Here is an 11661-nt window from a genome sequence, read left to right on the forward strand (position 1 = left end):
TATAGAGTAACTTGCCTTCTCTTTTTAAATTTCCACCAGGCAATACTTTATCACCTGGAGTTGCTTTCTGGAATAACAATTTACCTAGACATTTGAAAAATCTGTTTCTTATTGTGGGAGGTTAAATAAGTATGACCTCCATAGACTCATGTATTTGAATGATTGGCCCATAGAGAGTGGCACTATCAGAAGGTGAAACCTTGTTGGAGTAGGTATGGCATTGTTGGTGGAAGTGGGCTTTGAGGTCTTTCATGTTCAAACTATACTCAGTGTGGTACATAATCTCATTCTGCTGCCTTTGGATTATGATGTAGAACTCTCAACTTTTTCTCCAGCACCATGTCTGCTTGCATGCTGCCTTGATTCCCATCATGATGGTAAAGGAATAAACCTCTGAAACTATAAGCCAGTCCCAAATTAAATGTTTTCTTTTGTAAGAGTTGCTGTGGTTACAGTGTCTATTCATAGCAATGAAACCCTAACTAAGACACTGATCTTCCCCCAACATTTCTGGTTAACCAGTTGTGCTAATTTGATTTTGATTTCTGTGATAAAGTATGACCACAAGAAACTTGAGGGAGAAGAGAGTTTATTTCATCTCACAATTTACATTCCATCATGAAATAAATCAGGGCAGGAACTAAAGGCAGGAGCCTGGAGGCTGGAACTGAAGCTGAGCTATGAAAGAACACTGCATACTGGCCCTCTCTCCATGGCCTGCTTAGCTTGCTTTCTTAATCTAGTACTCCCTATTCAGGGGTAGTATCACTCATAGAAGGCTGGACCCTTCCACATAAATCATTAGTCAAGAAAAAATGCTTCTCTAGTGGGTCTATAGGCCAATAAGATAGAGTCATTTTCTTAGTTGAAGTTTCCTTTTTCCAGATGATCAAAGCTTATGCCAAGTTGACAAAAAATTAACCAGCACACATCAGATCATAAAATAAAGTTCATTCTTAGCTCAAGAGACGTTGAGAACCAGAGAACAGCAGGAAATCTGTCTGAAGGCAGGAGTAGAAGAAGGCTTTCATAGGTCCCTGGAGATTATTAATGTTACTCGAAGGTCAATGGGAAGTCAACTATGCATACTCCCCAAGGACACCGAATTCTTATTGGAGGATAAGGATTTAGATAGCTTTCTTCATGCTCAAATATGCCTAGAGAGAAAATTCATACAGAAAATGATATTAATGAAATAATTAAATGATGTCTATGAGGCTTCTTCTATGTACAAGATCCCAGTAGGAAAGAAAAATAAAAGCTACAGACCACAAGCAGTGATGAGTCCTGGTAGTCTCCACTACTCAGGAGTCTAAGGCAAGAGGATATCTTGAGGTAGGGAGGTTGGGGTGGTATAGAGCCCCCATCTTAAAAAACAAAGACAGGCAGGCAGACAGACAGACAGATAGACAGGCAGACAAGGCATGGTGGTGTACTCCTGTGATCTATTCTTTAGAAGAATTAGTGTAGAAGAATCACAAGTTTGAGGGGTATATGAAGAAATCATAAGTGTATAAAAACAAACAAACAAACAAAACAAACAAACAAATGAACAACCCTAACTTACAAACCATTCCACTCCTGACAACCACTTAGGCTAATGGGGCATTCAACAAAAGCATTAAATAAGTTACATTACATATAGCTCTAGGATAACCATTTATTCATCATGTTGTGAACCTCAGGAGAGGTGTTCTATTTTATACTGTTAGAAAGTAGGGTGGCTGGGCAGTGGTGGCGCGCACCTTTAATTCCAGCACTTGGGAGGCAGAGGCAGGTGGATTTCTGAGTTCGAGGCCAGCCTGGTCTACAGAGTGAGTTCCAGGACAGCCAGGGCCATACAGAGAAACCCTGTGTCAAAAAACCAAAACCAAAAACAAAAAAATCAAAAAAGAAAGTAGGAGAAAACAAACCCCACATCTGGGCAAGTAAATGTTATCAAAGTTGGTAAAAATACTTCTGGTAGATATATAACATCACTACAAGGCACAAAACACTTTTCATTGTTAAGACAACATTGCATACATGGAGCTGGCCTGGGCTTATCATCACTGTTGATTTGAGTTGGCCTAAAACTTACTTTAGAACATAATATTATTTTGTACAGAGAACAGTCATATTGAAAAACAGTCCATAGTTGAAATTACAGAGGCATATGTACATTTTTGTCTTAATGAATTTAACTTCGAAATGAAAACATTTGAAAATGCATTGAGGGCTGGAGAGATGGCTCAGAGGTTATAGGTGCTTAACTGCTCTCACAGAGGATGAGAGTTTGACTCTCAGATGCCTGAAACTGCAGAGGGATCTGATGTTTCAAGCTTCAGTGGAAACCTGTACATGCAACACTCATATTATCAAAAATAATAAAAATTGTATCGAGCAGCCTCATATGTTGGACCACAAGCTAAACCTGAACTTTTGTTGTTGTTGTTGGGTTTTTTGTTTTATTTTGTTTTGTTTTTCAAGACAGGGTTTCTCTGTATAGTGCTGGATGTCCTGGAACTCACTCCGTAGACCAGGCTAGTCTCCAATTCTGAAATTCGCCTGCGTCTGCTTCCCAAGTGCTGGGATTAAAGGCATGTGCCACCAGTGCCCGGCAGAGCTGAACATTTAACCAGTGCCCGGCAGAGCTGAACATTTAAGCAAAGGAGCAATACATGGTAAATGCAGGTGACTATTGGGAGCTCAGTACTGTTGTGCTTCATATGTTGGTAACTTCTTCCTGTATTCCTTCCTCACTGGTAATTGTCACTGCACAGAACTGAGTCCCCCTGTTCTGAAGTGAATTGACAATAGCTATGAATGAGCATCACTAAACAATGATCTTTGTTCAGGAGCTCTGTACTTTCTGTAGTATTTCTAAAAACATCATAAATATGGATTTGATTTACATACTTAATGCCTTATTCATTCAGTTGGCTTGTTTAAACCTTTTGGGAACAAGCCAGCTGTAAATGAATAATTATTTACAACTATTATTGATGGAGTGCTTACTGTGTATTCTTTATAAGGATTAACTCATTTAACCATCAAAACAATCTGGTGCAGAGGGTGCTTTTATATTCTCCATTCTCCAAAAAGGACACAGCACATGGCCAGAGTTGTGGAGCTAGGAAATATTGAATCCAGGAGTTAAGCCCTGACAGCTGAGCCCCAGAGACATTGTTTTCATCTATTGTACTGTCTTGACTCTAGCATGGTTCATTTTCTTATCACCTCAACAGACCTAGTGAAGCACCTGGCATTAGTATACTGTGAAGGTGATACTGGTGTTTTAGAGGGTCCCTCCTAATCACATGATTATCTTTCTACACCAGCCATAAACTTGTAGAATGTACTAGGCATCTTGGCATGCCTGACCTTGTGTGACAATTTAGTTATCTCTTTAAAAGGTTTGGAGGTTTGCCAGGTGTAGCGGCATACACCTTTAATTCTCAAACTCCGGAGTCAGAGGCAGGTGAATCCCTTTGAGTTTGAGGCCATTCTTGTCTACATAGCCAGTTCCAGGTCAGCCAAAGGTATACAGTGAGACTTTTTCCTCAACAAAATGCTTTGGTAGTTTAAAGTCATGGCCTATAAGCCAAGTGGTTTCTTTTCTTCTCTTCATATAACCAAGGCTGGCTTCCAGCGCACTACAGGTTCAGCCTCCTGAGTGTGGGATTCTAGAAATAGACCACTATGTTTAGATGATAATGAGTGAAGTTTGTTGAGGAAGATGAGAGCCTGGAACCACACACATCAGACCAGAGAGCAAGCATCCCTGCAATGCTCTGTCAAGCTTTCCTGACACACAAACTCATAAGTGTAGTAAAGTGGTTCTTCAGTCACTTCATATGGTGCAATAGCTTGCAAAGATGCACATTCTCTTTATAAGTCAGATCAAGCCTAAGGCAGAGGTTGACCGTGAGTCTCCATATGACCCAGAGCAATGTAAACTGCTGTGTCAAGTAAGCTTTAGTGTTTGTTTGTAATTTGTCTTCAGGAGCTCCCTTTGAAAAAGTGTAGACCATTCATGGTTATTTAAGCTTTAATAACAAACATATTTGTTGGCATTTTTGGTCTAAGATCCTATAGGATAGAAAAAGAAAAACACATTTTCCAGGTGTATCTTGAGTCTGGCTTTAATTTAAAATTTTCTGTTGTTGCATTGCATTGATATTTCTCCTTCTTGCCTTCCTCCCATTCTCTGCCCTCTCTCCCTCTGCCCTGTCCCCTTTCCCCCATCATCTCTGTTCCCGCTTCTTCCTACTAGCTCTCTTATGGTCTTAGTCTCACTTTTTTGTTCTCTTACTGGGCTGATGTCAGACAACCCAGGTGTTATAGACATAATTAGTGCATCATGACCAAGAACAGATCTTGTGACCGAGAAAAATCATGCTGGCTTTGACCAGCATGTATGCAAGCTTTGGAAGATTTTTGTTTTAAGGTGAAAGACAAGTTATGAAATCAAGATGCGACGCTTCCTTTTCTGGTTTTCCTCCAGTGTTTGGGTTTCCTCGCCACCGGCCAAGATGAACCGAATCTTCGGAAAAGCGAAACCCAAGGCTCCGGCACCTAGCCTGACTGACTGCATTGGGACGGTGGATAGCAGGGCAGAATCCATTGACAAAAAGATTTCCTGGTTGGATGCTGAACTAGTGAAGTATAAGGATCAAATCAAGAAGATGAGAGAGGGTCCTGCTAAGAACATGGTCAAACAGAAAGCCCTGAGGGTTTTAAAGCAAAAGTGGGTGTATAAGCAGCAGCGAGACAACCTTGCCCAACAGTCCTTTAACATGGAGCAAGCTAATTACACCATCCAGTCCCTGAAGGACACCAAGACCACGGTTGATGCCATGAAATTGGGAGTAAAGGAAATGAAGAAGGCATACAAGGAAGTAAAAATTGACCAGATTGAGGATCTGCAAGATCAGCTGGAGGATATGTTGGAAGATGCAAACGAGATCCAGGAAGCACTGGGCCGCAGCTATGGCACCCCAGAATTAGATGAGGACGACCTGGAAGCAGAGTTGGACGCGCTGGGCGACGAGCTTCTGGCTGATGAAGACAGCTCTTACTTGGATGAAGCCGCTTCTGCACCTGCAATTCCAGAAGGTGTTCTCACTGACACAAAAAACAAGGATGGTGTGCTGGTGGATGAGTTTGGACTGCCACAGATTCCAGCTTCGTAGACTTGCAACATTCCAGTATGTGATGTAAAAAAACAACAAAAAAGTATTCTGGGACTAGGAATTATTTCCCAATTTGCCAAACAGATTTAGGTTTCTTTCCTTTCTTTGAAGGAAAAGTTAATTACACTGCTCCTGTATTTTTATTTTTTCCGTTAAGGAATTCATTGCTTGGGGGAAGCTGTCTTTACTAAAATTTGAATCTTTTTTTCTCTTAGGAAAGACTAACTGAAAAGTACTTTTGACTTTGTATGACTTGTTTTCATTCATTAACAATAATCTGAAATTAAACCAAGAAGATGAGACTCTAAATTCTACGGTAGTGTAAGTACAGTCTCAGTATGATGATACATTGATAAGATTAAAAATTATTGATGAGATTGAGACTGATGATAGTATGCTTCAGAACCATTGTCTATTGTGGTATTGTAGATGAGTTTAAGTGATGGCCTCTTTTGATAGGTTTTGTTGTGTCATGTGAGCAAGTCATTACTCTGTCTAATGTTGGAATGAACTATCACTACTTATATCATGAGTTACTATTTTGATTCCATGGTTACCTCAGTATAATAGCCTGACTTGTAATGAATAATGAATATTTCTTGATATTTAATGTATAGGACATTTATTTATACTCAATAAATATTTTTCAAAAGGAAAAAAAGAAAAAAAAGAAATCAAGATGCAATTCTGTGTATTGATGGGTGAAACCTTATTATCCCTGAGAGACAAACAATGGATGATGATATATACAGTTTACTCAAAAAATGACTTTTCTATATTTTCATTTGGAGATCAAAGCATTAAAAGGACTGGATAGATTAGAGCACTCTTAAATTTGGTAAATAGTAAAAAAAAATTTTTAACTTTAGAAACAAATGGAAGATATTTAAATGTAATAAAAACAATATACAGCAAACCAACAGCCAATATCAAATTAAATGGAGAGATACTTGAAGCAATCCCAGTAAAATCAGGGACAAGACAAGGATGCCCATTCTCCCCGTATCTATTCAATATAGTACTTTAAATTCTAGCTAGAGCAGTAAGACAACAAAACGGGATCAAGGGGATACAGTTTGACAAAGAAGTCAAGGTATCACTATTTGCAGATGATATGATAGCATTCATAAGTGACCCCAAAAATTCTACCAAAGAACATCTACAGCTGATAAACAACTTTGGCAAAGTGGCTGACTATAAAATTAGCTCACATAAATCAGAAGCCTTCCTTTATACAAATGATAAATGCCCTGAGAAAGAAATTAGAGAAACAACTCCCTTCACAATAGTTACAAATAATATAAAATATGTTGAGGTGACTCTAACCAAAAAAGTGAAAGATCTGTATGACAAGAATGTCAAGTCTCTCAAGAAAGAAATTGAAGATCTCAGAAAAATCAAGAGATCTCCTATGCTCATGAATTGGTAGAATTAACAGAGTAAAAATGGCCATCTACAGATTCTTTTTTTTTTTTTTTTGATCTTGCCTCGAGTTTATTTGAAAAAAAAAAAAACAACAAAACAGCATAGGACACTGGTCATCTGCAAATAGTGTGTGGGTAGGTGTGTAGCGGCAGTCCATCTGTCTTCATGTTGGCAGGAGCCTTTTCTATGGGGCCTTCACAGGGGCCTGGGCACCTTTAGGAGCCTGAGCTGGGGGTGTAGCCTGGGCCTTAGCTGGAGCTTTGGCCTCTGCCTTGGTTTGAACCTTGGGCTTTGGTTGGCAGAGCGTATGACGCTTGGCCATGTAGCTTCAAATCCGCTTCCCAAGCTTAGGGTGAGCGATGAAAGCCAGGTGGCTGAGTTTGCGGCTGGGGCCCTTTGGCATCTTGGGCTTGATGGCCTGAGGCTTCACAAGGGCCTTGATGTCCTCTGCGAGTGCACTCACTGCCTTTGCATTGTTGGCCTGCATCTTCTTCAGGCCTTTCTTGTTGTGCTTCTTGGCAAAGCGCATGTTCCTCAGGAACTTGGGGTCAACCCCCTTAAGAGACTTGCATCTCTGTAACCGGGGTTTCTTGATGCCATTTCTGTGCCATTTCCGGGACTGGTTGTGTGTGGTATGGTTCTTGGACTTGGCCATGTCTGCACGGTAACTCGTGGCTTCCGCAGCGCCTGGGACTGGAAGAGAAAGAGAAAGGCCTGCCCAATCTACAGATTCAACACAACCCCCAACACAATTCTTCAAAGACATAGAAAGAGCAATTCTCAAATTCATCTGAAAAAACAAAAAACCCAGAATAGCGTAAACAATTCTTAACAATAAAAGAACTGGGGGACTCACCATCCCTGACCTCAAGCTATACTACAGAGCAATAGTGATAAACACTGAATGGTATCAGTACAGAGACAGGCAGGTAGATCAATGAAATAGAACTGAAGACCTAGAAATGAACCTACACATGTACAGACACTTGATCTTTGACAAAGAAGCCAAAAATAAACAATGGAAAAGAGAAAGCATCTTCAATAAATGGTGGTTGTTTAACTGGCAGTCTCTTTGTAAAAAAAAAAAATGAAAATAGATACAGATTTGTCACCTTGAATAAAGCTAAAGTCCAAGTGGATCAAGGACCTCAACATAATACCAGATACACTGAATCTAATAGAAGAGAAAGTGGGAAAGAGCCTTGAACTCACTGCCACAGAGGCACGTGTTCCACTATAGTCATAGTGGCCTTATTAGTGATAGCCAGAAGCTGGAAACAACCCAGATGTTCCACAATGGAAGAATGGATACAGAAAATGTGGTTCATTTATACAATAGAGTAATACTCAGCTATTAAGAATGAGGACATTATGAATTTTATAGGCAAATGGATGGAACTAGAAAATATCATCTTGAGCGAAGTAGCTCAGACCCAAAATGACATGCATGGTATGTACTTACTAATAAGTGGATATTAGCCAAAAAAGTACAGAATACCATGACATAACTCACAGTACTCAAGAAGGTTAACAAACCAAAGGGCCCAAGTGAGGATGCAGAGGGAGAAGAAAGCAGTCATGGGGGGGGGGGTTGTATAGGGAGGGAGGGACCTGGGTGGGAGAGGGGACAGGGAGAGGAAGGGAGATGATGATCAGGTGTTGGGGGGAGCCAGGACTGAAGCCCTGAGGGCCAGCAGAAAAAATGGAAATGGGCAACCTTGGGAGGTAGGAGGTGGGCAGACCCTCTAGAATGTACCAGAGACCTGGAAGATGTGAGACTCTCGGGACGCAAAGGGAGAAATTTTGGGTGACATGCTCTCAGTGGGGAGGGGGAAGTTATAGAGTCCACCTCTACTAGAAAGACAGGGCATCAAGTAATGGATGGGGTCTCCATCCCACAGTCAAAAGCTCTAACCTAGAATTGTTCCTGTCTTAAGGAACTGCAGGGACAAATTTAGAGAAGAGCATGAGAGAAAGGAGGTCCATAACCGTCCCAAATTGGGATCCAGCTCAAAGGGAAGCCCAGGGCCTTGACACTATTACTGATGCTGTGGTGTGCTTACAGCCAGGAGTCTAGCATGGCTGTCCTCTAAAAGGCCCAACAAGCAGCTGAAAAAGTCAGATGCGAATATTTACACCCAAACAATGGATGGAAGCTGGGAGCCCTGTGGTTGGATTGGATTCCCTAAGAATCCCCAAACTATATCCACTGTTTGTGGTTATATCTGTCTGACTCAGCTTCTGGGTGGAGCCTTTCAGAGGTCAGCCATGCTAGACTCCTTTCTGCAAGCATAACAGATTATCATTAATAGTGTTTGGGATTGGTGTTTGCTCATGGGATGGGTCTCAAGTTGGGCTGGTTATTGGCTGGCAATTCCCCCAGTCTCTGCTACATCCCCCACACCTAAATTTCTTGTAGACAGGATAAATTTTGAGTTGAAAGTTTTGTGGGTTGGTGTTTCTATCGCTCCACTGAGGTTCCTACCGGGCTACATGAGGTGGCCTCTTCAGGTTCCGTATACCCAACGTAGTGAGTCACAACTACGGTCATCCCAATTGATTTACGGGTGCCTTCCTTATCCCACATCTCTGTCTCATCCTGCAGATGCCCCCCACCTCCTAACCACCATCAGCTGGAGATTTCCATGGTCATCTAGCCTTTATACAAATGATAAATGGGGTAAGAAAGATATCAGGGAGACAACACCCTTTACAATAGTCACAAATAATATAAAATATTACATCGCTTTAACCAAGCAAGTGAAAGATCTGTATGACAAGAGCTCCATGCTCCTGAAGAAATAAATTGAAAAAGCTATCAGAAGATGGAAGGATCTTTCATGCTCATGGATAAGTAGGATTAATATAGTGAAAATGGCCATCTTACCAAAAGCAATCCACAGATTCAAAGCAATTCAAAACCATCAAAATTCCAATACAATTTTTTAGAGGCCTTGAAAGAGCAATTCTCAACTTCTTATAGAAAAGCAAAAAACCCAGGATAGCCCGAACAATCCTAAACAATAAAAGAACTTCAGAAGGAATCACCATTCCCTGACTTCAAGGTTTACTACAAAGCAATAGTGATAAAAACTGCATGATATTAGTACAGAAACAGACATATTGATCAATGGAATCAAATCAAAGATCTAGAAATAAACCTGGGCACCTATGGACACTTGATTTTTGATAAAGAAATCAAAACTATATAATGGAAACATGAAAGCATCTCCAACAAATGCTGATGGACTAACTGGACGCCTACAGGTAGAAGAGTGAAAATAGATCCATATTTATCATCCTGCACAAACTCAGAGGGCTAATGTCCAAAACTCAAGTCCAAGTGGATCAAAGACATCAACATAAAACAGGACACACTAAATATCATAGAGGAGAAAGTGGGAAATATCCTTGAACATATTGGTACAGGAGGCAATTTCCTGAACAGAACACCAATAGCTCAGGCTTTAAGATCAACAATGGATAAATGGGACCTCACAAAACTGCAAAGCATCTGTAAGGCAAAGGACACTGTAAATAGGCAAACTGGTAGCCTAGAGACTGGGAAAGGATCTTCATCAATCCTACATATGACAGAGGGCTAACATTCAAAATACACAAAGAATTCTAGAAGTTAGACAAAACAACCCAAATAACCCAGTTTAAAAATGGGGTACGGAGCCAAACAGAGAATTTTCAACAGAAGAATCTTGACTGGCCGAGAAGCATTTGAAGGAAAGTTCAAAGTCCTTATTCATCAGGGAAAAGCAAATCAAAACAATTCTGAGGTTTCATCTTACACTTACCAGAATGGCTAAGAAAAAGAACTCAAGAGGTAGCACATGCTGGCGAGGATGTGGAGCAAGGGGAACACTTCTTCACTGCTGGTCAGAGTGCAAACTTGTACAACCACTTTGGAAATCAATTTGGCAGTTTCTCAGACAACTGGGAGTAGTTCTACCTCAAGACCCAGCTATATCACTCATGAGCATATACTGAAAATATGCTCTACCATCCCACAAAGACACTTGCTCAACTATGTTCATTGTAACTTTATTCGCAATAGAGTCTGGGAACAACCTAGATGTCCCACAACTGAAGAATGGATAAAAACATGGTATATTTGCACAATGGAATACTATTCAGCCATTAAAAACAAAGACATCATGAATTTTGCAGGCGAATGGATAGAACTTGAGAATATCATCCTGAGTGAGGTAACCCAGTCCCAAAGTGGATAATAGTCATAAAATACAGGCACCACGATATAGACCCAAAGAAGCTAAACAAGAAGGAAGGCCCAAGTGAAGAAGCTTAAATATCACTTAGAAGGAGAAATAAAACAGTCATAAGAGGCAGATGGAGGAGGAAACTTGGAGGGAGCGGGATGGAAGCGGAATGGGGGGTATTCACGATTAGGTGTGGAGAAGGACAGAGTTTTCTTCTTTGAACTTTAAATCAGGTGTTCAAAAAGCCACGCTAATCTTCCATGCCATTGATTATATATATTTATACCAAACTTTGTATTTCACATTCAGGATCTAGTTATTTTTTTTTTTTTTTTACAAACAGCACCAAAACATCCCATCTAGTCTCCTCAGTGATATTCACATCATAACTGGGAAACTAAGTCAGTAGAATCCACTGAACTTACGAAGATTGTACCAATTTTAGCTGTGCCCATTCACATGCATATGTTTGTCTATGCTGTGCCACCACAGTATAGATGGTCAGAATCACTACTGTGTTCAAACACCAGGCTGTCACATCACTTCAAAGTTATCTATACACTCTTAACAAGTTCCTATCTACCTCTTTTTCTAACCTTGGGGGGCATGACTCTCTTTATGTCTGTATCATTTACAAAATTATATAAGTGGAACAATAACAGTGCATCATGTAACCTTCTAATATGAACCATTTTCACTCAGCCTAACTCTGTGTTCCTGACTCTTAGGATTTAGAGAAAGGTATAATAATGAAAATAATGATGAAATTGGCATTTAAGAAGGGAATCTATCTATCTATCTATCTATCTATCTATCTATCTATCTATCTATCT

General features: G+C 40.3%; 1 pseudogene; it reads left to right on the top strand.

The window, feature by feature from the left end:
* The first annotated feature begins 4474 nt into the window (after window positions 1-4474).
* LOC114622801 lies at window positions 4475-5342 on the top strand (annotated as a pseudogene).
* Window positions 5343-11661: the final 6319 nt, after the last annotated feature.

The sequence above is a fragment of the Grammomys surdaster genome, unplaced genomic scaffold (assembly GCF_004785775.1).
Source record: "Grammomys surdaster isolate TR1022 unplaced genomic scaffold, NIH_TR_1.0 191, whole genome shotgun sequence".
NCBI lineage: Eukaryota > Metazoa > Chordata > Mammalia > Rodentia > Muridae > Grammomys > Grammomys surdaster.